A 27,243-nucleotide genomic window follows, 5' to 3' on the forward strand; every position below is an offset into this window, starting at 1 on the left:
TACAGTTAGGACTGTTCAGCCTGGAGAAAAGAAGAGAAGGCTCAGTAGGATCTCATCAACATGTATGTTTCTATGTAGGGAAGGAAGAAAAAGATGGAGTCAGATTCTTTCCAGTGGTGTTCAGTGATAGGACAAGAAGCAGTGGTACTAACTAAAATATGTGAGTTTCCATCTGAAAAGACTGAAAACTTTTTTTTCTTACTTTGAGAGTGACTGGCACAGGTTGCTCAGAGAGGTTAGGGCCTCTCCATCCTTGGAGACATTCAAAAACTGTCAAACATGGTTCTGGGCAAGCTGCTCTAGGTGACCCTGCTTAAGGCAGAGTATTGGACAAGATCTCCAGACAGATCTCTTCCAACCTCAACTATTCCGTGATTCTGTTTAAGAGTACACTTTGTGACACAAGCATCTCTTACTTAACTCCTCTTTAGAGTGCTCCATATGCTCAGACTATCCACTTTTTAATTTCATTTCAAAATATCAGCAATATTGGCAAAAGAGTATTTTAATTTTAAAAAAGAAATTTCCAACCACTAACTCCAGATTTATAATTCTGGCAGCTTAAGATAATTACACAAAAATAATTAGGTATATAGCAAAAGCACATTCTCTCTATCCCAAGTTATATAGAACATATTCATAGCAAAACTATAATTTGATGCTCCTCTCCCTTCTATTTATCTTCCAGTGTTCCTGTTTTCCAGAGTTCTCTCACTAAATAAAATAATATTATCACACTCAAATTTATAAACATGCATTTCCCAAGTCCCACGTCATTTTCTATAAGTATTTCTACAATTCAGGACTTTCCACAGGATGAATTCCTCTTCCATGTCACAATTTACTTAGATGCCTTTTCGATGTGTCACACTTCAGGGAGGCCTAAGCACGCTGGATTCTCAGTGTTGACTTTTCAGGCAATACAATAAAAATATTTCCTCCTCATAGAACCCACTCCCATCAGCAATGCTCTGTTATAACTCCACTCACAGCGAGTAAAACATTTCACAAAGAGCACATGTTTAGGAAAGTACCTGCATTCTTCCAGGCTCTAGTCTCACCACTACAGTCCTTACATGGGGGATAATACTAAAATGAAAGACCTGCTGTCACTGAAGAAGATTTTGGCTTGCAGAGAAGAGGAAGTAGTCTCAACATGGAGACATATGCTGTCAAATTACTGTGCTATACATTGGAATTATACTTTTCTTCGCAGCAAAGCGAATTTAAATAACTCCTGCGTTCCTTCACTCCCCCACATTCCTCCTTTCAAACTTTATCAACAATTTCATGATCCAGTTTAAATGGCTGGGACCCACGCGCTGCTGAATTAGAACAACTGAGAGGCACAACTCTGAGTAAGGGCACAAACTTTTACTAGCTTTGTTCACAGAAAGATCTGCTAGGGAATATTTTCCAAAAATTTATATCAATAAATTAAAAAGTGAAAATGCAGAGAACATTTCAAAAGGCAAAAAAGCAGCTTTGGTAGTCCTCTATTTAACTGTAAAAGACAACATTATGAATAACACTACTATGAAGCAAATTTTATCTTCTAAAATTATTTGAAGTACACGACTCAATCAAAGTAAAATGCTGGAAGTAAATTCTAAAATAATTCAACAGGGAAACATTAAATACATCTTCTGAGAATACTATTAACACAAGAAATAATCTGAAATTACATATTAGACATGATAGCTGGATTTTTCCATAGAGACACAGAAATGCAAATCCTTCCAGTAGGTTAAATATAAAGTATTTTTATTGCTAAAACACATCACTAACTTTTAAAATTCTAAAAAATATATCTACTCCCCCTTAACCTATAGTTTTACAGAATCAAAATCACTTTATCCGCTCAGAAACAGGCCCTTTTGAAGCCAGGTACTGCCACCAAGTGGTGGTGAAATTCTGTACGCAGATCTAATTATTCCTCGCGTGTAGAACACACAGAACTGAAAACATTCCCCCAGCCACCAAATATGAATGATGGTGTACTAACACAAAGACATTTAAAATTAATCAAACAGAATCTACAGAAATTTCATATTCAAATCTAAAGCTGGCTTCCTATTTAAAAGAAAGGTGTTTCCTGCATTTTGGTCTTTTTGTTCAGACACCTTTTGTGAGCAGTTGAGTAAAGAACACTTTCTTCCAATACAAATCCAGTAGATATCAATGAACTGATTCTAATAATTACCTGTTTTCCGTAACTCTACACAAATCCCCAATGATTACAAATACATGGCCACAGAAGTCTTATTTTTACCATAATCCCAAATTTCACAGAAAGGTGAATTGAGTAACTGAAGCAAAAGATTTCTTAAGGTATAATCATCTAGCTTGTTATTTGGATATGCTATTCAATGTACTTTTGTTGGTATGTAAAGTTCACAATCAGACTGGGAAGGATTTTTAGAGGTCAGGTATATTTGACTATTTTTACAGGAATAATTCTCAGATTCATGAAACTATATTGTTAGCTACCTGCATGAACTAGTCCTGAAGTGTCGGTCCTACAGATCAGGTGAAAACCCATGACACCAACATGAAGTTGCATAACAGATGTACAGTACAACTTTCTTAAAGATGACATTAAGAGATGATTATTCCAATTTTATTGAGACAGGTCTTTGAGCATGACACACCTTTCAATTTTGGAAAAACTCTGATCTTATTTCCTATTACATTAAAGTTGTAATCCTTTTTATCCAGCATGACCTGAAACACATCTAGCAATTTCTCATGCTTTTTGGTTTTTTGGCTGATAACTATTGGCTGCACATATTTTAATAGTATCACAATTTTTTGTCTCTCCTGCTAATGTAGAGAGATTTCTTAACTCCTAAAGCATGCTATCTTTCCCAGTTACAAACCAGCTCTAATCATCCTCTATATTCTTTCAGTGACCAAGGGTTAAAAATCTATTAAGACTCTAAGTAACAGTGCCCGGTAAGGCAAAAAACAAAAAAAACCTTGTACCTTTTTGGATTAAGAACGAAAAATTTCTGTCAACTTGGAGAAAATTATCATCCTTACTGATGAACATATGAAGTAAGTTTTTAAAAGACACAAAGCTATGTAACACTGCACATGACCAGATGAACAAACAAAACTCATAATTCCAAGTGACAAGAAAAGATAAGGTCACTCCCCAAATAACTGGGTTTTGGTTGGTTGGTTTTGGGTTTTTTTGTTTTGTTTTTAAAGAAAAGTCATCACTGTAAGTGATTTAATGGCAGAAAACTCAACTTTATGCTACCAGGATAATATGAACAAGATGAAAATTGTATGAGATTCCTGTCTGAGCCAAAGAAACACAAATCCCACACACTCAAATTTATCCTGTGCAGAATTCTGTATATAACCTACCCTTCTTCAACATCTGTGGTGCTATTATTTATTTACTACATGCTCTACTTTTAGGTAAAGCAATATTAAATACATTCAAGACAGTTTCTGGAAGCAAGTCTGGTTTTGCCTGGTATCTCAAATGCTTAAATTCTGACCTCACTCTACACACTGTTACAGGGAAACTCAACACTAACATCTACCTTCTGTAACCATTGTAAGTGTGACACACTATACTGTTAACACCTTGAGACCAAGATTATTTGTTCCCAACTCTTCCCCATATTTAAAACAAGATAAGTCCTCCTATGGGGCTCAGAAAATGTAGTCTCGAAGTTAGAAAATCTAAACCCAAATATATTTACCAATTATATTGGTAATTATACCAATGAAACATATTCACTGTAAGTAGTATCTTACACCTATGTGGTTTTAACTGGCAATAGATTTTTTTTTTCCCCCAATTTCCAAACATCAGGATACCAGACCTTTTATATTTGCATTAGGAAAGTGAATGATTTGAAATTAGAACAACAAAACCCCAAATCCTTTACTCAAAAGAAAACCAACACGAAAAGCACACTATCAAGAGTCATCAGGAAACGCACTCTGGTCAAGACTGTAAGAAAAATGTTTGAGCAAATCATTAAATCACACTTTCAGCTATTGCTTTCAATGACAAGCTTACACAAAAGGACAAATCTGCAGTGAGCTGTGGGAGTTCAGTTCATTGTTTAGAAGTCTACAAGATGCTGCAGCCCCTACACTCATGAGTGGAGGCACAAGACAGAGGCAGTTGGGAAATGCAGGTTGTTCTCTAAAATTAAGTCTTTGAAGTCACCCCTGCTGCCCTTCTCTGAACCTTCTCCAGATCTGCTATGTTGTTTTCCAGTCACAGGGCTAAACTAGAACTCAAGAAGCAATACACATTGCAATGCAACACATCTATGCTACACCACAAATCTGTATAAACAGATCTGGTTTTTGTTTTGTTTCCTGATAATGTATAATATTTTAATTGATTTACTGACTATTCAGTTGTCATTTTTACAGAACTGTCAGAACCTCAAGTTCTCCTCCAAGCAATAACAATACGGATCAAATTTCATTACACTGTTTCCATGTATTCTTTTACACATTTTTATACCCTCTTGTTATGTATGCAAGAGCACAGGCTTTCTCCTCAGAGACCAGCTTTTTTCTATTACACAAAGCTAACCACCATTTAGATGAAAGGTCTTCTGAGTTTCATTCAGGAGATTTCATGCTTAAAGAACACACTCATTTATATATTAGACTTCTCATCTAATTTTCTGTATTTAAACCAGTAATGAGATAACACATAAATTAAGACGAGACAGAACATAAACTGTAAGCATTAAGTACTGAAAGCATCAGAAGGCACAAGGAACAATCTAAATCTTACTGTGAATTAAAGTCTCCTCCCCTAGCCACAATTCTTGTTTTATACTCCTTCACAGATAAAGAAAAATATCTCCTTTTGCAGAGCTATATTTATTCCTTTTCTCAAAGCAGCACATTCTAGAAATCTACAAAGTCAGGCTAAGACAGTAAACATCCTCTACGCATAAGTATATGCATATTACAGCAGTATAGCTTACTTTTAACTGTTCACAGATCAGAAGACAATTAATAATCAAAGTCCTGAATCAGTTATACATTATACAAAGGAAAAACACTGAACAGAAGAATTATTTTAAATTTCCCACAGTGTTCTGCTATAATCAGTATTTTAATATTGACAGCAGTAGCTTTAAAAAAAGTCTTAAGAGCAGAAGATACAAACAAAGCAGGTCACGTCTATTTTAAAATGCACATACTACATTTTTAAAGCTACATTAAGTCTACATATTAATCAGAGATTAGAAATGAAGAACAAGCTCATTAGAGCAAACAGGATTTCCCTTTCACCTCTTCAAAATATCAAGTCACCACAAGCAGCTGTATTCTAAGATGTCATATTAGTCAAAAAGCAAGCAGGAAACTTGAGAAGCCAGCTTTTGTTTGTTACGGAATTCTGCGCACATGAGTCCATTGTGCCTTGTCTCCACAGCAGAGAATTTACCGAACTGTGGGGCCTTACCTAAAAATACTCTCAAAAGACTCAAGCTCAAACAGGTTAAAGCAAATTGCTCTTTGTTAAGTATTTCACATAATTTAATGGAGAAGAGATTAATTTTGCAGTTCAAAGTATTCCTGAAGTATATCAAGTAACATGAAGGGAAACAAAACCTGGTCTTACCCAAATTCTTTTTCTCAGAATAATGGGGGTGAGGAGAAATGCCAGAGTTATAGAAAAATTTTCCTAGACAAACACTTTGCAATTGCAAATGGACACTTAAGCTCATGAGTACCAGCAGTAAATCTTCATATACTTTGTTTTTCAGATAGCTGCCGAAAGGGTTCCTGAGGACAAGAAAGGGAAAAAACCCAAACCCCAAACAAACAGAATTTCATTATTAAAAATTTGAAGTTCTATGCTGGTATCTGGTCAAATTTCCCACAGAGTTATTTATAACTATGTCTAACTTTAACACATGGCTTTGACAATGCAAAGTACTCTTTCAGTACTTTGAAACTGGGTGGACAATATGCAGAGGATGAAATTCATCTGAGGTATTCACAACTTTGGCTCTCAACAGCTAGCAGAATGCCTTGATAGCTTTTTGACTATAGTTGCTTATGGAAGAAAAGCATAATTATCATAATAAATATTAGGGGTGTTTGCGTTTTGTTCCTACTTTGGTATCATAGAAATAACATTATATCCATAAATTACAGTAATCAAGATACAAGTTTCAACACAATTTTCACTAACCAATTTTTTTGAGTGTTTAGTAGTATGAGTTAAAGCATTCAAGGAATTTTGGGAAAAAAAAACCACAAACCAACCAACCAACCAAATGAACCAACCCCAAAACTGCCACTCACCTTTGTTTGATTTACATTAAGCTGTGAGATCCACTTCCACGTTAAAACAGACCTGCAAAATAAAACAAGAACTTACTGTACAGCTGTCATTTCTGCCTGTGTTCTAGACCATCAGACAAGACAGGCAAAGCACAGAGGTAAGGAATTCACACCTACAAAACTGTTCCATCAGTTTTGTCTCAGGGTAGAAATATCAAAATTCCAGCGGTCTTGTCTCAAATACACATGTAATTTTCAAACAGCACAGATGCTGGTAGTTTAATTTTAAAAGATCCACTGAGCAATCGTATCAAATATACACATGCTGTTAAACTAAGCAGAACAGAGGAAAAAGTTGCATGTCAAGAAAAGCTCTGCTGCATTTTCTGCTAGTGTCTTCAAAGTCAGTTATCTTAAGTTCCCTGAATGGGGAATGAAGCACAGAAAGAAAATGGTTATAGATGAAAGCTTTTTATAAATCTTTTTAGCAAAACCAATCAACATATCTGAGATTGAGTGTTGGAGGATTCTAAAGCTGGACCTCACTATTTCCTCACTTTTCCTAGGACAAAGCTGTGTTTATTATTTTAAGGCCAGTTTGCCCATTTAAAAATCATTACTTACTTTTGCCTTCATGAAGGCTGATTAATGCAGATTAAATGCTCTCACTTCAGTTTTGCTCATGGATCTTTAAAAGAACTAACTATACAAAGAAGTTTTTCACTTCCTAGTTGGAGATATCAGACTATAAAACATTTGGAAGAGACTCTGAAAATCACTGAAACTGCACAAAACCAAGAATAGATTTGAGAGCACCTCTACAGAACTGGGTCTACTTCTAACAGAGACACAACAACTAGCATACATCTTTACAGAAAGGGTTATTCATATCTAGACTAATTTATCCATCAACAAAATTAACTCTGAAAGAGACACGTATCCTCACATACTGCTTAAGATTCCTTCCCTCAATTTGTTCATACACAGGTTTTTTGAGTTCCCCAGTCAGCCTGTAACTGTTTCAAAGCCATTTGCCTAAATTACAAAGACTGAGAGTAAAGACAGACCTTTCCAAAAAGTCTTGATGAGCAACATAAAGCAACAGAAGACAAGTCTCCAAGCCTCTAGCCTCGGGATAATTTCCTAATTATCACATTAAACTGTAGGCTTTATGCATTATTTTTATTCAAAATATATGCTCATTTCACACGTAAGTTGTGAAATACAGAAAAAAAAAATCTTTAGCCAGGTTTTAGAGTAATAGGCATGTGCCTAGAGAAGCAGAAGTGTTATTTTCAAACAGTAGTGCAGTCTTACTGTATGTTACAGAACGTAAATGTAAAGCTACAGTTAAAAACACCCACAAATACACCCCACATGTATGAAGAGCCAAAATGGGGAAGGTGGTCTATGCAGGCTTTACATTATCAAACACTAAGATCAGCACTAAACCAGACATCTCAGTAAACCTGTGCACATTGGCTGGGCAGTCAATCCCAGTCCTAACACTTCTCTCACTGCAAGTAAGAACTGTATCATTTACTCTGCCCCCATGCAAAATGATCTCACACGACAACTTGTAGCAAGTCTCCCATCTTCTGAACACTGCAATTAGCTAAACATTAACAGTAACTCTTCTCAACATAGATTTCATGTTTTGTGATTCAAGTGCAGACAGAATCTTTGCAGCAAAGGATTGAGCCCAGGCGACTATAGATCACTGTGGTGACACAGCAGGCTGTCATACAATCCATTACTCACTAATAGCTTTTTCATGGGAACACACTACTTCAGACCAATCAATTCACTCTGTTGACATAAAATGGGAAGTCTTACCCTACACTGTCTATCTGGAGAGCATGTACTCTTGTACTCATTGAATGTGCTCTTTGGAGAAAACTTAAGTGGAAGTACTCTTGAATCTAAGCACAGGGAGCTCACAAACCTCTTTGGGGATAAATCTGGAGTTACTCTTTATCTACATCTGGCACAGAGGGAAAGAGAAGGGAATAGAGATGGGCCATCATAATTTGAAAATTGACCAGTTGAAGAAAAGGTGACAGAAGTTTCACAAAGAGATAGATCATCAGTAACTGCTGAAGGACCAAAGGGATGGCCACTGCAGTCCTGTGTTACAAACTTCAAGGGGCCTTGGAAGAATTAACTCCCCTTTTTAGGATTTCAAACCCGCTGGCGTTCAAAGCTCCACCCAATGGTAGACAGTGGCATGCAAACATCTTGATGAAAGCAATGCAATCTGCTTCAAGACACCAGATTTTAGCCCAAACTATTGATAGCATTGAAACTCTCACTGTTTAAAGTGACCCAACTTACCGTACTTAACCAACACTCACCTCTCAAAGGTCTTTCTGCTGTCAAGGAAGATTCCTCTCACTCCAGCATAAAAAAAAAAAAAATCAAACTCTAACACCTACTATTCATTTCAAGGGTGTTGACATCTGGAATAACTGAGCACCTGAAATTCTATACCAGCAGATCCAAGACAGGTAGTTCTCTAAGACTCCTTAGGGAAAGACAAAGATTTCAAAAATCACAAAATGCTTTGGCTCTGATTTTCCTGTCTTAATTCTCATTATCAGGAGAGGAAGTGAGAATGAAAGCCACTCTCCCATACCAGGTAATAAAGTCAGCATCAAAAGGGGCTCAGAGCAGGGAAGAAATATAGTTACAGAGGTTTCACCTTGAGGCCTTGCCATTCAAGGAGTGAAAAGGGGCCCAGAGCAGGTACAAGGACTGCTACAAACTGGTTAAGCTTCTGATCACCGATAAGCAGCCGCCTGTTCTGATAAAGGCAGAGAACAGGAAGTGGAAGAAAACTGTAATGGTGGAGATAGGTGATATCTCAAGTGTACCCCCAGTGATACTAAAGAAACACAGAAAGACTGAAAGTGCTTAAAAGCACAAGCATTTCTCACTAACTGGAATATATGTGAACCAAGGCTGGTTCGGTGCTAGCAGTGACTACTTCGCTCAGCAACAAAATAAAAAAGCAGCATGCCAATGATACTTCCTTCCATGCAACACACAAAAAGGCCGAAGTAGGCACCGGAAGTTCTCCAGTATGTATGCAATGACAAAGTCATGTATGTGGATACTGCTCAGAGACAGAAACCCCCTCAAGTGTATCTAAGCTACAGAGACACACAAAGAGATTCTCAAAAAGCATTTGCTTGAGGAATAATTCAAAATGCTGTATATACAGGCTCTAAAACAATTGTTTCAGATAATCACACTAGACTAGTTAAATTTTTTAATCTTTCTGGCTAGCTAGAAAACAGCTACAAAAGCTTCCATAATACTGCTTTCCAGGTAAACAATTACAGTTACTACTTCAAAATTCAGGTTCATAAAGAACAACTAAGAGAATTACTTTCACATCCATGAAGATAGCATAAAATATTTTATCCTACTTGCATCAAGCTTATAGCCATTCACAATACAAGATTTAAATAGACAATCTGAGTTCAAATGCGAATCACTACGCAAAACCTGTCTAACAGCTCCTCTTGTCATTAGAGTTGGATCTTATGTCAAGACTAAATTTACTTTTCTTCACTTTCTATTAACATTATTAGGGCTCTGTTTGCTATAATGAGATATCTCCTATAACATGCCCCTCTCTGGGGAAAAAGTTTGAGAAACACTAGAATGCAAAGGTGCACACTGAGTAAATAAAATCTGCAGTAATTCTGACAAGAGCTTTGATCTATTTATCTACTATTTAGCCTTTATTTCCTAACAGATCTGTGATAACTGACATTTCTCCATCTATCTGGAAAAAGACACTTAACCATCTTTAACCATCACCTTCTCCTGGAACAGCTGCGGTCAGGAACATAATTCATAGATAAATTAGTTTGGTTTTTTTAAAGAGTTACAATATAATACAAAACTAGCTTTTGCCTCTATAGCTGACTCTGCTTGTGGGGGAAGGAAGGAAGAGAAAGAAACAAAGGCTAGAATAAACTATACTATACAAACTATTTTTGTTGGTATAAGCTGTGGCTAAACAATCCATTTCAGCAGCTTAACATAAAAACACAGCAAAAGGCTTGCAACTGTAGTCTTGACTTCAAGTGCTTTCCAGGACTTAGAAAATTTGATTACTTAGCTGAGAGTGGCATTTACATTTATTTATTAGGATCCTGCTGTCCCAGCATTAAAATCTGCTAAATTCAAAAGCTGGGGATGGGGGGCTATGGGAGAAGGCAATTTCATTCTAGCATCTTATGCAGCTCTGGAAAATGTCCATAATCATACAGGAATCTAATAATCCTAACAATCAATGCAGGAAAAAACACCCAGTAGAAAGCAGAGATTACTGAAAGAAAAGGCTATTACAAGAAGTCCAGAAGAAGCTCCAGCTAAAATTGTACACACAACTACCAAGAATAATTTTAGAAGAGGGCTGAAAAAGCAGAAACTTAGCTGACAGAAGTCCCCATAATCAATCAATACAGCTGAAAAGCTCTTTAAATACAGGTTTATACTGTCATTTTCCCAACAAGTAGTCAGCAATGACCTTGGCTGTAAAAAACAGTTTCCTGCTTTCTGTTTGCTGAAGGAGCTTTGGTGCTCTTTGATTTCTATTAAAAACTACAAAAATAGCTTAAATCTACATTCAGTACCCACAAATATCTAGAACTAACATTCAGTGTAGATTAATTTAAATAATCACTCAAATTTAAATATAAGGTTTTCTAAAATCACAAAATTAATTCCCTTTGAGAATTTGTGAAACTTCTCTCAATCACTGCTATTCCAACCATAATCAACTGAAAATGCCACAGTCAAATTTACCCAAATTAGATTTGCAAAGGAAAAAAAACAATCAATCTTCTTAAAATGGTTAATGCAAAGTGGTATTTAAGTGCGGGTATCCTCCTGAAGACTGAATTATCCAGAAATCAAATCAAGCAAAAAAACACTTCACAACACGAAGAGACAAAATTTAAGTCCTTTTACTGGAGACGCTTCTAACTTCAAAGAATCTGCAGTGACTGAACAAAAGCGAGCAAGCAAGGAACTGCAAGAAAGAAGACTGCCTCCTGCATTTTGAATCTCCTGCTAGATTTTGAGAGTTATCTAAAAAATAGTTCAAAGAAGTTACAGTTCTTTCTTTGTCTCTTCATCACAGTTAAAAGCCACACGCACAGTTCCCAAAGCTGTGGTAGGGCTTTCACAAGGAAGTGCTGAAATCTCTCTCCTTTTTCTACTTTGAGAAAGTTTTGATTTTTGACAACACCCTGTATGGGACAGTGAAGCACTTCAAGGTAAAGTGTGACAGCATAGCAAATGAACACAACTCATCATACTTCAGACTGTGAAGCTACTTCAGTCCAAACAAGAAGATACAAGTAGATAAATGCAACATTAATAGAGTATCACAGTAGGGAGAAAAGTAGTCAGAGAGAGTAGCTTGAACAAAAAAAACACAACACACAAATGTGGGGTTTTATCATCAATAAGTTAAACAAGAGATTTAATTACTATTTCAAAAATCTGTATTACGTAAATTACAAAAAATTAAAAAGTCATTAGTGGAAAAATACTCTTAGGTAGACTGCAGTTTGGACCAACACCACATTTATTGGTCAAAAAGGTTACTTATACTCTCCACCACTAAACAGATAACAAAGTAAGCATTTTAAAGATCTACATAATAAAGACAGAAATGTCTACATAGAAGCAAGGGGAAACAAACATAATTTAAGAACTGTTTACTTTGAGCATACATTATCCAGTAAGCAAATATGTAACCAACAAATTTGTATATAATCAACATACAAACGAAGACATCATAGAAGCACTAAACTGAAGCAATGGTTTAAAGATGGAGTTCTGAAACCACTTAGAACTTCAGGGCCTTAAAAGAAAATATTAATGTGTTGTTTCTGAAGCTTATTTATCAACGCAGTTTCCCTCCTAGCTAAGATTATATGTAACATTCTAAGTATCATTGATATTTAATAATTAAGTTTACGGTCCATCAATACCTAACTGAATTGAATGGCATCCTTCACATTGAGAATTGCAATAAGCTGCAAATAAATAACTTACTTTATCATTTCTCTACCAGTTTAAGCTACCAATCAACATATCACTTGTATAATGAACACCTGTACATTTTCAGTCACCCTTCGGCCTATGTTTTTTGACCACATAAACTAGCTCTTCATTTGCTTCATTTATATACCTTAAATATAACCATTTCCCTCAAACAGGAAAAGCTTTAAGCACAGAATGACATCATCTTTCCCCTCCACTCCCAACTACTAATGGCACTGTACATAACCTTGGCATCATCCTTGACACTGAACATTTCTTTCATTATGCTGTCAGCAGAATCTCATCAATACATTACCTGTGCAGGAACTGCCTCTACCCTTCAGCAATGGAATCACTCTCTTCTCCAGTCTTACTATACATTCCTTCACAGTATCATCACATAAGTTTTTACATACAGCACCCCAAAATACAGTGACATACACTGTGACTGTAAACACTGCACAAATGCACTCCAAGAAACAGACAGTTACATGAGATCTTGCCTATCTCTTGGAAATTATGGTTCCTTACAAATTTCTTGTCCAAGTTTGCACACACAATTTCTCAGCTGAAACTAAGTAATCAGAAATTCAAAACAGAAAGCTGCTTCTCTGAAGTGCTTTCCTGAGGAAACCAAAAGCCTTAATTCAAAAACATGCATACTGTGTCTTAAAATAAGCTTTTAGAAACATCTGAGGCAGCACCTTCCATGTGCTCATTTTAAGAAAACAGCCTGTTACATTTCAAGGTTTGTTTTTAAAATACCAAACTGTACAGTGGTGTTAGACATTTGTAGTGTCATCCTCTCCTTTCTACAAAACCCACAGAATTTTTATAAAAACATGAAGGAGGCAAAGCTAAGAATAAAAAAGTTCAAGTTAAGGTTGTGTACATCAAATTAGCACATCCCCTTTTGTGTAACACTAAGCAGCAACATTCTATTGTTCAAATGACCTGTTCTTTACATATTATGTCTTTTTCTACAACTTGGAAGCTGCATTTTACGTATTTGGCACATATGCCTGAAAACAAGGCAGGATTCCACTGAAATCAGTCAGAAGGCCACTTCATACAAAATACTGAAGGTGTAAGATTATACAATATTAATAATAATACATATATACTATCAAAGTAAATAAAGCATGTGTGCTACTTGAGAAATGCCATATTTTAAGTACAGATACTTGCATTCCAAGTCATAACAACTGTATATTTTAGATGTATGCTTCAAAGGCCATCTAATTTTTACCAATGACCACTGAATAATCTTTCATAAATTATTCCTCTGTTCAGGGGACTTATCAGCTCCATCTCCACTGAATGAATCCAGTACCTTTTCAGTCAGAGAACTTCACCACCCCACCCCACCCACCTCCAAATGAAAGAACGACAGAAAAATGGCATCTGCCATAGGTATATGGGACACATCACACATACAGGACTTTGATGAAGAACATATACAGTTTATTGTCAGTCTATACCTGCCATCAAATCTGCCACCTGTGGAAATCATGACACACAGAGAACACATCAATTATCTTCACAAACTCACTGCACGTCACATATCCCTTTCCTGATGTACCACATTACACATCTGAAATCCTTCAATGTAACTGCATTCTTCCCTATTAATAAAAAAACTTGCAAGAAGTTTACTCCATAATACATACATTTATATCATAAAATAAAATACAATCCAGATCCCCAAATAGATCCTTAGTTATAAATCTTCGAACAGGATTTAGGTTGGCCATATTTTTTATTATTTTGAACTCAAATATTAAAGTATCTTAAACAAAAGCTTTGCTTTTGAATTATTTTCAGAAAAAAAATAAAAATAAAAATAAAAGAGCTTAATTTCTGAAAGCCAGAATTATGTTAGCAGATACCACTACTTTGTGAAACAGCATCATTTTTTTAAAAAAAGAAAATAGATTATCAAGAGATCAATGCTCTGCACCAGATTTCTTCTGCAAGTTCTTTAATAAGGATGTTATGTTTATTAACACAATTGAAAACCTTTAAGCAATTTTTTGAGTAGGAAAAGCAGTAATTAGGTTTTTAAAAATATTTACTAGAAATCACTTTTTCCAATAAATAGATTGGTATTCTAAAAGAACAAGCCTCATGATATCTGTTAATATCTAAGGGGATTTAAATCTCTGTTCCCATTAAAGACACTTACCTGAAAGCAGCATCTTGCACAACATTGCTAACAGTAGTTAAAGCAGCACATTAATAGTCAAGCCATGTTGTTACTGTAGCAACAATGATTTCTGGTAGCCATTTTCTTCTCAGCTTTAACACTGTTCCAAAGCCAACAGTCTTTCCTGCAATCTCTGTTTAAACCCAAAGGCGGCAAACTGCTCAGTAGTTTTTCTCTCTGGCTACGTACTTCAGGTACCTCCCTCTAGACTGTCTTCTTCAGTCTAATGAACTTACCTAACAGTATTCTCTAATGCTGAACTTGACACAATTTCAGTTTACACTAATGAAAATATAACACTGTGCAGTCCACTTTAAAAAAACCCAAACCTCTGCATTTAGGAGACTAAACAGTTTGCAGGACACTGGAAGAGAACAGCAGCAATGCAATTCATTATTTTAACCTGCAGGCTCTCAGAACACTGCCCAAGACAAGGTGGTAAGTTTATAGCCTTGGTCATTATGCTGACAGCAGTCACAGAGAAGCCTTTCTCAGATCATAGATTACAAAATCAAAGCAAGTGCTGTAACCAAAAGCAATTTCTTAGTAGACTGACATCTCTCTGAATTTTCTGTATTTAGAAAACTGTTTTAAGACAAAACTAGCACACACATTCATTTCCAACTCCTCCTCTACATTTCTGCAGTCTTAAAAACTGCAACACCTGAAACACTTTCCTGGCTTTCTTAAGACTGCAATGCAGTTTTTAAAAAAGGTTGAACCTAAAATCCTACAGCTCAAAATTATTGATAAATGACACTATTTTAACTTCTTAAAAAAAAAACCCAACAAAACAAACACCTCCTTTTTTTGTATCATGACAGTTTGAAAGGAAGCAATGGTGGGAGAGCACTAACAAGAAAGTGAAACATCGCCATTTGTAACAGCAATCGGAGGAAATAGTGAACTGGTATTAGTGCATAAACACCCCCTACAAAACAGGATCCTAAGTCCAAATTCAGCTCCTCACAAGTTTGTTCCAGTTGAATGGTTAGCTATGCTAGGATCACGAGCTCTAATGCCTGCTGCCATCTGTCTAGACAGTGTTTCTGACACTTCACATAGACCATGGCAGGAAAGGGAATCTCCTGTCCAGAGCCTCAGAGGAAGTATATTTTCTGTGTATGTGAAAATGTAAAATCTAACAAAAATTTCATAGAGATTTTATGCACACTTAGATTTCCATAAGTATTTGTGAACCTCTGCTTATAAACTAGTAATAAATATCTCATATATAAGGGCTTAAGCTTAAAATGAAGGTAAGTTTATGCTGAACTCTGAACTGGTGTAGCTGAGACTTATTCCGATATCCCTATAACGGAAACCTCCAGCAGAGGACAGAGTAGACACACTGCAGTATTAGCACCTTTAAATGCCACTGCTAACTCCCAAAGACCTTCCTTATCAGAAGACTAAGAAGATATCACTACAATGAATGAATGTTCCAGTGTGAAGAAAATAATCACATAAAACAATCACCTAAAACCATAAATTCCAGTATTGGCATTCTTCCTGCAATAGTTTTGTCCAAATCAAATACATATGTTTTATACAGTTGGATTCAACCTGCTTATCAGATTTGAAGTGAAGCTACAAAACACTCTACTCTCTAATTGGGTTTGTATACATGCTATTACTTATTATCTGTGAATGGTCACTTTAGGGAATCACATATACATAACCAGTAATGTAAAGCCTTTCCTTCATTTTGCAGGAGCCTGCTTTTTTATGACAGAGGATGGCTTTTGATAAAGCCATTAGATATCACCTTAATAGCTACTGAAAATGTTTTTTTAAATAAGTAAAACCCTATTCCTTACTGAGCTACTCAGTATTCACTCGGTTTGATGGCAATTTAAGCTTCCAACATTGTCCATCACCTACAGAAAGAGGAAAGAACTATTTCCTACTTTAGATAAGCTGTAGCAATGCAACACAGTTAAACCAATGGTGGTTTATTTTTATATCTTTGCATTAGGGGTTTTTTTGTGGTTTTTTTTTTTAAATAGGAACAACCCCCACCTTACAATCCCATCTAAACTACCACACCTGGCAAGCAAACTGGGGCAAATGCCTCCACACATCTCTTTGAAATCTAGTTTGAGACCACTAGTTAGCTTTTTCAACACTCCATCGAACCAGCCATACATCACCAGTACCAAAACCACAGATCAGCTGACACAACATCCATGTCTCATTAGCAAGCTCCTATTCATGGTCCCTGTGTTCAATCAGTGTCCACAAGTTTAATTACTAACACACTTGATGACCATACAAAACTGTTTCCTATAGTGTAATTTCCAACTGTTTTGTAAAGTTACTAAGTATTTGTTCAGAAATTATTCTATGAAAAGCATCTGCTATGAAGCAGGTATTCTCAAGATGTACCCCAAGGTGTCTCTACCCAAGTTATGCAGCACCTTGAGATCTACTTTCTACATGGTTTAATAAACTTCGATGGAGTCTCCATGTTAGATTGCAAGAAGGTGAAGTAGTCCTAGCCAGGCTTTATTTCAAGGTTAAGGCCTCATTAATCCTTCTCTCTTCAAACTAGAACTTTTTAAATGCTTGTGGACTTTGTTCCACTGTTTACTTCCTTTTGCTTAGCCATCAACTGGGCAATAGCTTTCAATCTTTGATTCTTTTACTATTTGAATTAATTCTTCCAAACACATGATAGTCAATGGACAAACTCAGTCATTCCAACTTGTACTTTTTTTAGTAATAAGATAACAGGGATTTGAAGTGTAAGCAAGCAGCGTTTTATGCAGAGACTTACTTCTATTCATTTGTATATACACAGTAAAGTATACTTTTACTGCTTTGTCACATTTCCAAATACCTCTCTGGTATGGCCCAGCTTCCATTAGCTAGCCATAATGATATGCAGTCAGTAAACTGAGGCAAGGTGTACAGCTCTTAACAAATACACTTAAGAGTCACAATATACATGCCACAACACAAAACAGAAAATGAATTACATTGCACGTATTTGGCCACTTCATTGCCACCATTTTGTTCATGTAACATATACTGCTACTCATATGAAATACTAATCTCATTATTAAAATGCTGATGTCTCTGTCATATGATCAGTTACAACAGTCAATACCTTGCTCTGGACACATGAAAGCATCCTTCTGATATGCCCCCAAAGAAGTTACAAGATTTTCGGAAAAGACAACAGCAAAAAGCATGCCACATTGGTTATCCTCATCCGTGTATATCCAGCCCATTGGCTGTCCTTAGACACCTAATCTGGTTGGTGCTAAAAATATATATTTATAAACATATCTGACCAAACCAAACTTTCAGAAGTAGCCCAAGAAACAGAAAAGACACATACTCTAAACCTGTTTCATATGTTTTACACTGGATTATATGGATAGTGCAAAAGAACCGGATCTGCATGGACTAAGGTTACATAAAACCAAAAGTAAAAAATAAATATACACACAGTTGGCACAAGCCATATACATGACTCCATTTTAGAATACAGTCACAGATGACAGTTTTTTAACAGAGGCAAAGCAAGCTGTATTATTTCCCACATCTCCCTTGCACCTTAAAAAGCACATAACCCTGAGACAGAAACATTTTCTTCTAGCAAGTAAACAGTTTCTGTTTGTGTTAATAACAAAGCTTCTTAAAACAAATGAAAGTGAGCACCTAAGATAAAGGAAACTTTGCCATTGTCTTGGACACCCACAGTTAAAACAAAAGGACCGCCACAATACCTCCTGCAAAGGCTTCATAAATTCACAGATATTGACTAAAACATCTCAAAAACTTAAGTCACCTATATCAACGATGTTCTGTGCCTACTTTTAGGCCCATAAACAGGGTTGACTATTTGCCCACTGACTAGCCCCAGATCTACTATCTTAGCTCATTATTGGTAATATTGTAAACAAACAAGTTAGATGTTCAAAGTCAGCTCCAGTATTTAATGTTTGTTTTTGACTGGAACACTGAAGTAACTATAATCAACAATAAATGCTTAGAAAATATCTATGAATGTGAAATCTTTTGGTTTAAAGGGATTAAAGGAGAGAGAGGAACTTTTCCTTAAGTTCATAAACATACAGAAGCATACTTAATTAGAGCAATTCTGATAAAAATGCTCAGAACTCACTCATTTCCCACCTAATCAACTTTAAACAGCTTCAGAGAAAATAAGAGCCATGAACTACTCTCAAAAGGTATTACTACAAATATTTAAGAAATAACCTGTCTTTATCCCCAGATTCACAAAACTTAAGAAAATTCAGAGAACAAATAAAACAGAAAACAAAGGAAGTTACAGCACAGAACAGGTAAACTTTTCCAAAATTAGACATCAGAATACCCTAACCAAATCTATTCCTGAACTATATTCAAGCCTACTAAAAAATTGCTGGGAATTTACAATATGTAGAGGAAAACAATGTGATATTTGTGTCTTTAATTTTTTATGAGGTATAGGCAGTCCTAAAACATTCAGATTTGTACTGAAGGCAAAATTAAAGAAAAAGCAGGGAGTTTCGGGGTGTTTTTTGTTGTTTTATGTTTTGGGTTGGTTGTTTTTAGCTGGTTGGTTTTTTTTATACTGATATGATTGTCCTATTAAAAACAAAGTGTGATTTCTGAATAGAAAAGTACTGGTAACAAAAGGTAATGTTTTAATACTTTTGTGTTCTTTCAAATAAGCTGTTGATTAATGGTTTTCATTTCTGAATGCTAAAATCTTCTTTAAGGCCAGGAAGAAATGCTAATGAATCTACAGTGACAGAGAACATGAAGAAAAAGGACAATCTCAAGAATGTAAAAACCACTTGTACTTTCTCCTGCTGAAAATGGCGTTTCAGAAGATGACAAAAAACCTGAAAGAAAAGTTAAGGTAGAACTGGCAGAATGAAAGTGAACTCCCAGAGAAATTACTTTGAATAAAATCACCCTGGGTCTTAGTATTAATAATACTAAATTGGAAGAAGACCTCGTTTAAGATGATCACGGAAACCACAACACAAGGGATCACTAATTAATCTTTTCTCCTTTATATTTACATCCTTTGAAAATAGTATGCATCAGCATGCTTCAGGACCAGCTTACTAGATGAACCTAAAGCCAAGTTATTTGAAATATATTAAATAGAATTTCATTTAAAATGGCACTCAACATTCTAAACATCAAAATGATCACCTTGCATAAGTCAAATACACACACTTTTCTCTAAATGGCTTAACAGACAAAAAAAAACAACTTGCCATTAATGCTCCAAATGACATGAAGAAATGTTCTGCTGGGATACCACAGTACCTTTTATGCAAATGTATAAACTCATCTCTCTAATCCCCTAATGGACATTGTGGACTTCTGAAGAGACTACAGAACCTGGATGTCTTCACAACTTCACTAATGTCAATACATTACCCTAAATATAGCCTTAATTTAGAACTTTGTATTTTGTTCCATAATACAATACTCTTACACTGGAGAACAATAAAGATTGTTTTAATTGTCTGTCTCTATATAAATGTTTATAAAGATCTATAGGCAAAGCAACACACATAAACTGTGTGCACACACACAAAAAATCCCAAAATGATTAACACCCCCCCCAACTATAACTTTGCAATTTATTTGTTTGTTTGTTTTTGACATAAATCCTTGCTAGACTACCTCTTGCGCATCACATTGTCTGCTTACCTCTGCTAAAACTTCACTGGACTAAAAAACGCAAGGCAAATTCCCGAGTTGTTTTTAGTGTCTAAAAGATTTCTAAAAATGAAATATCACAGTACCTGTATGGTATTTTTAGAAATAGTCTGACACTTCAGTTATACAGAAACCTGAATGGTTTCTCCCAAGTATCATTTCTACTTTTGGTTCTCTCCCTTGTGCAGAGATACACTGTGCCTGTTAATGCACATTACTGCTGGTAAAATTGGGAAAAGCAACATCAGTCTCACAGTTGCAGTAAGGTACTTCCCCCAGACAGACCCAGGGAAAAACTTTGTTCTGGAGAAGCTGTTCCTCTTCCTCTCCAAGCCTCACACACACACCAGGAAAGAAACGACCTCTCTCATCCACCAGCACTTTTAGCCACAAGTACAGCAGTGAGAATCACACCCAGTAAGTCTCACCACCTAGAAAGTCTAGTAACAGGGGCTTGTCATTTACAGAATATGACACTGAATACTAGTGATGTACCTATCTTACTTCAAAACACTAACAATAGAAAGGTCTGTGAGAATCTACACTAAACCAGCTCATCAGCAAGTCTACCACTTCTCATCACAACATGTGTCACTATTGTCCAATACATGCAAGGCTTTATGACACAGAAGACGACAATCACTATCCCAGAGCACTTGAAAGAAAACAAGACAGACAAAACAAACCTTCAGAGGTTTCCCCAAAGCAAAGATGTAGAAACAATATACAATAGACAGTATCTACAGTTGTCTTTGGTTTATGCACCACACAAGCAACCTTTCCACCTTAGTTTCATGAGCATTTCAGTTCAGTTTGCCTACTAGACATGTAAGTCCAACTTCCTCCCATTCTGTAATTGCTCCAAAGCCTCTAAATTTTTGCAGCACAGCTTATCTAGGTTAAATCACCATCCATGTCCTCCCAACTTATCTTTCCCCTTTTTCTCCCCAGAAGAAAACTGCCACAACATATTTTTCTTTGTTAGTAAGTACCTGAGTAGGGAGCACTAACTGGTATTTTGTTCTCAACTTCTGAGAAGATGAAAACCTGTGTTTTAAGTAACTTCAGAGTTCTAACATTTATTATAATTTGTATACAATGCAGTTATTTTCATTACATGCCACAGGTTCTCAGTTTTTAAGCGCTGCTCAAGAACAGAAAAGATTAGGTGTTTTCACTGACATCAATATATATATATATATATATATATATATATTAAAAAAAAGGAAGCAGAAGAGGACAGAGTAACCACTTCACTGTGAGAGGAGGGAGAAGCCAGCAGCAGAATTCACTTCCCACTCCCTGTGATAGCACATACAATCAAGACTTTCTCATAGGAGACACACTCATAACCACCACGGTATTAAAACAACAGAAAGCAGCACTTCTGTGTGAAAAAAGTTATTTATATTGGAACTTTTCAGGCAAAGGCTGTCCTCTGATGAAAATATCATTTCTAATACCAAACCAATTTATAGTAATGGAAAAAAAAGCACTTTTGGAAAAAATGCTCCCTTTCTCCTACCTCCCCACCAATTATCATAAGGGAACACAGAATCTAGTGTCTTTGAAGGCTCCTAAGCACATCTGCAAGAATACATGGTTTCTTTGCAAGCAAAATAATCACAAATACAATAAACACTTCAATAACCTAAAACCACTGTCTTGGTGGTTGGGAGCCTAATTTTAGGATATAAATTCTATTAAAGTACCTACCTCTTCTGACTCAAAAAGATAAATTTGGAAAATTAATAGTAGAGATAGTTTCTGAAGCTCTATAGCCACAAAACTGTTGTACGTGCCTACATTTGAAGATGAAGAAAGATTATCAGCAACAAACATAAAGGGCTTTTTCAAAATTAGTCCTCAAGAATTTTATCACATAGGTAGTGCTCCTATGAGAGCTAAGTGGAATCAGAGGTAAAAATATTCAGAAAACAACCACTCAAGAAGACAAAAACTGAAGTGGAAAAAAAAAGAGCAACCTATCAACCAGAACACTCTTTGAAAAGCAGTAAAACAAAACAAAAAACCATAAACCATAATCACCACCCATCACCCTACTGACTGCAGCCAGACAAGAAACAGATACCCACCACTTCCTACCAGCAGCAGCAAGGAGCAGCTTCAGAGCTGCCATGCTTTAGACGCAGATGTTAAGTTTTCCAAGAGCAGTGCCCTGATGTCCTGTCATATGCCTTTTCTGGAAAGAAATCTTGGGTGGAAAACCCCATTCCTATCTTCATCAAAGAGCCACACTGGGAAAGTAGATGGGATAAAGCACAACTCATACTATCAATGCACTGGTACTATTCTGTGAAGAGGCAGGCAGGAGGGATTCATTACTACTTTTCAACATTACAGCAGCTACATTTGTTAAGGAATTCCTAATTTCTTTCACTCAGACTAAAAAAGGATGCGTTGCATAAAAGCTTGTAAATAAAGGTAAATTATACAAGACACATACCTTGCACCTTGATTTGCTTGTGTTTTATCACTTTGTTGTGCAAAGTACTTTTACAAGGGAGTGCTAACAGTTGGCCCAGAAAATAGGAAAGTTACCATGATCTCAATCCCTGTTTTCAGCTACAATTTGACAAATCAGTAAGACACCTGTAATTCCTTCCGTTTCCCAGGATGTATCCTTTCCCCCACTCCAGCTGCTTTGTGAAGACTGTAACATTATCAAGTACTCCTTTAAGGCAAGCAAAAAATATAATCCTTCAAACATTCATAAAATAATGTCCCTTTATAAAGAAAATCTGATCAAAAATATCTCAAACTGCAACTTCTACCTTTTTTATTTTCACTGAAAAAAGACTGTACTCCAAAGAGTCTCCAAAACTCCAGTGCTTTTATAAGTATGGTAAGTATCTAACACACGATGTTAAGCATACTGAAAATAGTTACTACATACTAACAATAGGCCTGAAATATTCCAAAATCCCAGCAATCTGACCTTTATTCTGATTTAAGCACAAACTTCGCATCCTCTGGATTACATTTCAAGAAATACTGAATTACTAAATATCCCATAATCCTTCAACTAGTTGATTATATGTAAGATTAAGCAGTCAGTATCAATCAATAAATGCCAACTAGAGATTTATGATTTCCAGTAGCTGGATTTAGCCACATCTGAAACCAGCAGTTCCCATACCAAGAGTATCACAATTACATCTACCAGAGTGAGAGTTCTCTGCATTATTAAGTTTGCTCAGAAATATTGTTAGTTAATATTTATTGTAGCCAAAACCAAAAAATGCATACTCACTGTTAAGCCACTGTTTTCCCTCCCTTTAACCTCATTGGCAACATAAGGGCATTGCCGCAACATTTTATCAATGTAACAGCTGCTGCGCACAGTTGAACTGTAACAGAAATGTAGCACAAATGGATACTCATTTTTGCTGGGATTACTTTCTTTACTTTTAAATTTTAAAAAGCTTGCTCTCCTTCAATGAAGTAACACCACTTAAGAGCAAATACCATAGAATTCTGGGCAGACTTTGTACCAAGACGAAATACTCATTGAATGACACTGCATCACATACTAGGTAACATGACTGATCCTGTGACTACCATATTCTTTTCATTTTTTTTGAAAAAAATCCACACATTAGAAGCTTATGCAAATTCATTACATGGTCTTTCTTGACAGACAGCTGTGATTTGGGCATCAAATTACATCTCACAGTATTACTGTAGAGATGCATTGTATTTGTGTCCGTTTTTACGTAACTGAGGAAGTCAGTGACAATTTCACACCCTTGCCTATCAAAGAGAAGTTTTTCTACAGTTCTGTGAACAACGTGGGCATGACTTTTCTACCATCACTGCCTGCGTGAATGGTTCCTATTAACTGACAGAAATTCTGATTTAAGGGACACAATGTATACAATCAGGAAAGCATGTGGTTTTTTTTTTAAAATTGAACATGAAAAGGGTATTTTGTCATGATACTACAAACTACATGAAATCCTTTAAGCCAGTAATATCTTTATGTATATCAGCCAGAATGACCAACATTCACAATTTCCTTGGCTATCTTAAGCTCTTTTCCCACTAGCTATATGAAGTCTGCATCCACATTTAAAAAATTAAAAAAAAAAAAAAAAAAAGCAGCAAGGAAAAATACTATCAAAAATCAGCTTATATTTAGGGTGCTTAAGAAGACAGGTGAACATATTTTTTAGAGAAGACAGACTTGTTTTGTTTTATTTCACCAGGGATTTCTTTATACTCTGAAGTTGGGTGGACATTATTTTCACCTGAAGGAATCTGGCTTTGGAGGCTATGCCAACTGAAACCAGTCTCAAAGTCAATTTAAGTGAGTGCAATATTGTTCAGCTATAACCTCATTTTATTAAATGATTTTCCTCCCAATCTCTAACACATAGTATGTGTAGTCACAATCCAGAGCACAAAAGGAACCAATTCAATTTGGCTTAAAATTAACTGTAACATTAGAGTAGTGCATTTGGTGTTAAACAGAGGGACTAAAACAAGCATCTTAACACAGTCCTCTAATAGGTGCACCACTTGAACTTTGTTGAAGACAAGAAGTTATTTGGAAATGTAAAATCATGAGGCAAGTGAGTTATTAGCTAGGTAAATGCAGCCAATCAGCAACTGTTCAAAGACCTTTAATTCATACCAACTTCAGATGAACCTGCACAGCAAGTGACACAATTATTCCCCATTTTTTCCAGTTTTAAGTTGTCAGATCTTTTGCAAGCTGGTAAAAAGTCTGAAAGTGTCTGAAATTAATAACTGTGTGTGAGCATGTGTGTGTTTTTTGTTACTACAGAGAATTTTATTCCCTTTTCAATTCCGTTTTCTCCAGAAGTGACTTCAAAAGTCTTGAATCAAAAAAAGTACACATACTAGTAGGTCCTGCTAATACTAAAACTATTCCACAAGAAATTCCACTGACAACCCTTGAATTCAGTGTCCATATTGAAATTGAGTCTACACTGTTATTTTAAAGTGGAAGGCATTGCCACTATTGTTTAACATCCTGTTTATTCAGTTGCTGATGCTCCTGTTTCAATCGATTGTTGCTGTAGTAAATAACCTCACAAGCATGGTCTTAAGTGATCAGTGCCTTTTCTGCCTACTAGCCAGGCCACCTGTTGAGATTTCAAGACACTAGTATTTTCTTTTAGCATTCTCTTAAGAACTTTCATACATATTTTCCTAGACGTATTCCTTCTAGTAGTACTCAGTATAAACTAGATGCTGGACTTCATGAACCTTTAAAAGAAAAGGCAAAGCAGTATACCTTTGCTCTAATTTCGTTACAATATTTGCCAAGGATTTTTTTTTAATATAAAAAATAGCATACAGATTAGAGGAGGCAAAATAAAAAAATATATCTGTATAAAGAAAAGTTTCTCTGGTGACATTAACAATCTTTTTTTTCTTCCCTCCACAAAACTGTTCCAAGATCGTTTATTTTTTTTTAAAAAATCAACCTGGATGAAAGCTAGATGTCAGAAGAACCTATTTTAAGACAGTATTTTAAAGATTATGAATTTCAAGTCTCCTTGTAATTCTTGTATAACTTTGCACCACATCCCTCTGCAGTTACATTAGACCGGTCTGCAACATCAACTATGATTATAAGTCAGTGTGATAGGACTGTCACACTACACTGCTCCTCCATGCACTCTACTTAAAACTCCTCTCCAATAAGAAAATTGCTGCATTTTCTCTGCATCTAAGTGACCCACTAAAAGCCTCTCCAGATCTATTTTGCACTGTCTAATCAGTCCATTCATTCTGCCCTCAGATCACCTGCCTTGAAGAAGTCAGGTTGCGAAGGATTCTATGCAGAAGAATCACATGAAGTTAACAAAACTCTGAAGCATTTCACTCTCAACTGTGAAGAATCTTCTCTTTACAGATTTGTTTCATAATTTGAATGAAAAATTATTTGGCAACTCGTATAAAAAATAACACATTGCAAAAAAATCTCAGAAGGTACAATTCTGTGGTGGAATTTCAGAAACGTTTATCAGCCTCTTAAGAGTGTCTGTCCCATGTGTTAATTCATTTATCTGTACAACATGAAATGGCTTCTTACTCTAAAATCTGGTGCACATTCATTCCCCATATGCGTCTGAAATCTAAGTTCCATGACACAATCTTCATAATTGAATTATGTAGAAGGGGAGGCAGGAATCAGAATATGACTGCGAATGAGAATTTGCTTAAAGGGCCAGAATTGTACAACACTGATGGAAACCTATTTTGATATACGATGCTTGATTTTCATTACCACCGTGACTTGTCAGTTTACAGCCCACACTACCCCAACAGAAGTACTTCCAGCAGACTGAAGGTTAAAGCCCTAAGAAGAAAGAAAACTTTCTAGACTGTTGATAAATTACATTGATCAAGATGATGCTCATCACTGCGACCTGATGTAACAAACTTTGTCAGGGAAACCACCAGACCCTGAAGCAGCTGGGAGCCCGAAAATACGACTTTGATACCTGAACTGTTAACTTTTCCTTCGTTGTTGTAAACCGCCTCGGCTGCAGGAGCCCCGCGCACTGCAGACAGCAGCACTGCTCCCGGTACACAGGGCACACCGACCAGCTAGTCCCCACGGCGGGCCAGGAACTTGCCAGCCCTTTGTAACAACACCGTGCATTGCAGAGCCGCCCTGCTTCATGCCAAGAAGGAAGGGAGCGAAGGGGCGGGCGGGGATCGCACGACACCCCTGCCCCAGGACAGCGGCAGGCGGCCTCTCCCCAGCTGACCGTGAGCCCGGGTGGGCAGCGTGCCTGACGACCCGCACTAGGGAGGCGAGCGGTAGTGAGGCGGCGAAAAGCAGAGCGCAGGTCCGTCCGGCGGGACCCGCTGCGCCTCCCTGGCACGCCGGGGGCGGGCGGCGGGAGGGGACCGACGCCTGCCGGAGCCCCCCTGGGGGACCCCGGCCACCCCCGAGCGACAGCATCCTCCGGCCCCAGCCGCCC

The 27,243-nt window shown here is 36.5% G+C and overlaps 1 protein-coding gene across 4 annotated transcripts in view; it reads right to left on the bottom strand.

Annotated features, from left to right (window-relative positions):
• The window catches only part of ZNF644 (zinc finger protein 644), a 78,375-nt gene that overhangs the window by 25,025 nt on the left and 26,107 nt on the right, over nucleotides 1–27,243 (bottom strand). For all 4 annotated transcript variants that reach the window (XM_026853606.1, XM_026853608.1, XM_026853609.1 and 1 more), the window contains exon 2: nucleotides 6,307–6,358. The gene's annotated coding sequence lies outside the window, so the exon portion shown is untranslated. The remainder of the gene's footprint in view (nucleotides 1–6,306; nucleotides 6,359–27,243) is intronic.

The sequence above is a fragment of the Athene cunicularia genome (assembly GCF_003259725.1).
Source record: "Athene cunicularia isolate RWA chromosome 8 unlocalized genomic scaffold, athCun1 chr8_part1, whole genome shotgun sequence".
Taxonomy (NCBI): Eukaryota; Metazoa; Chordata; class Aves; order Strigiformes; family Strigidae; genus Athene; species Athene cunicularia.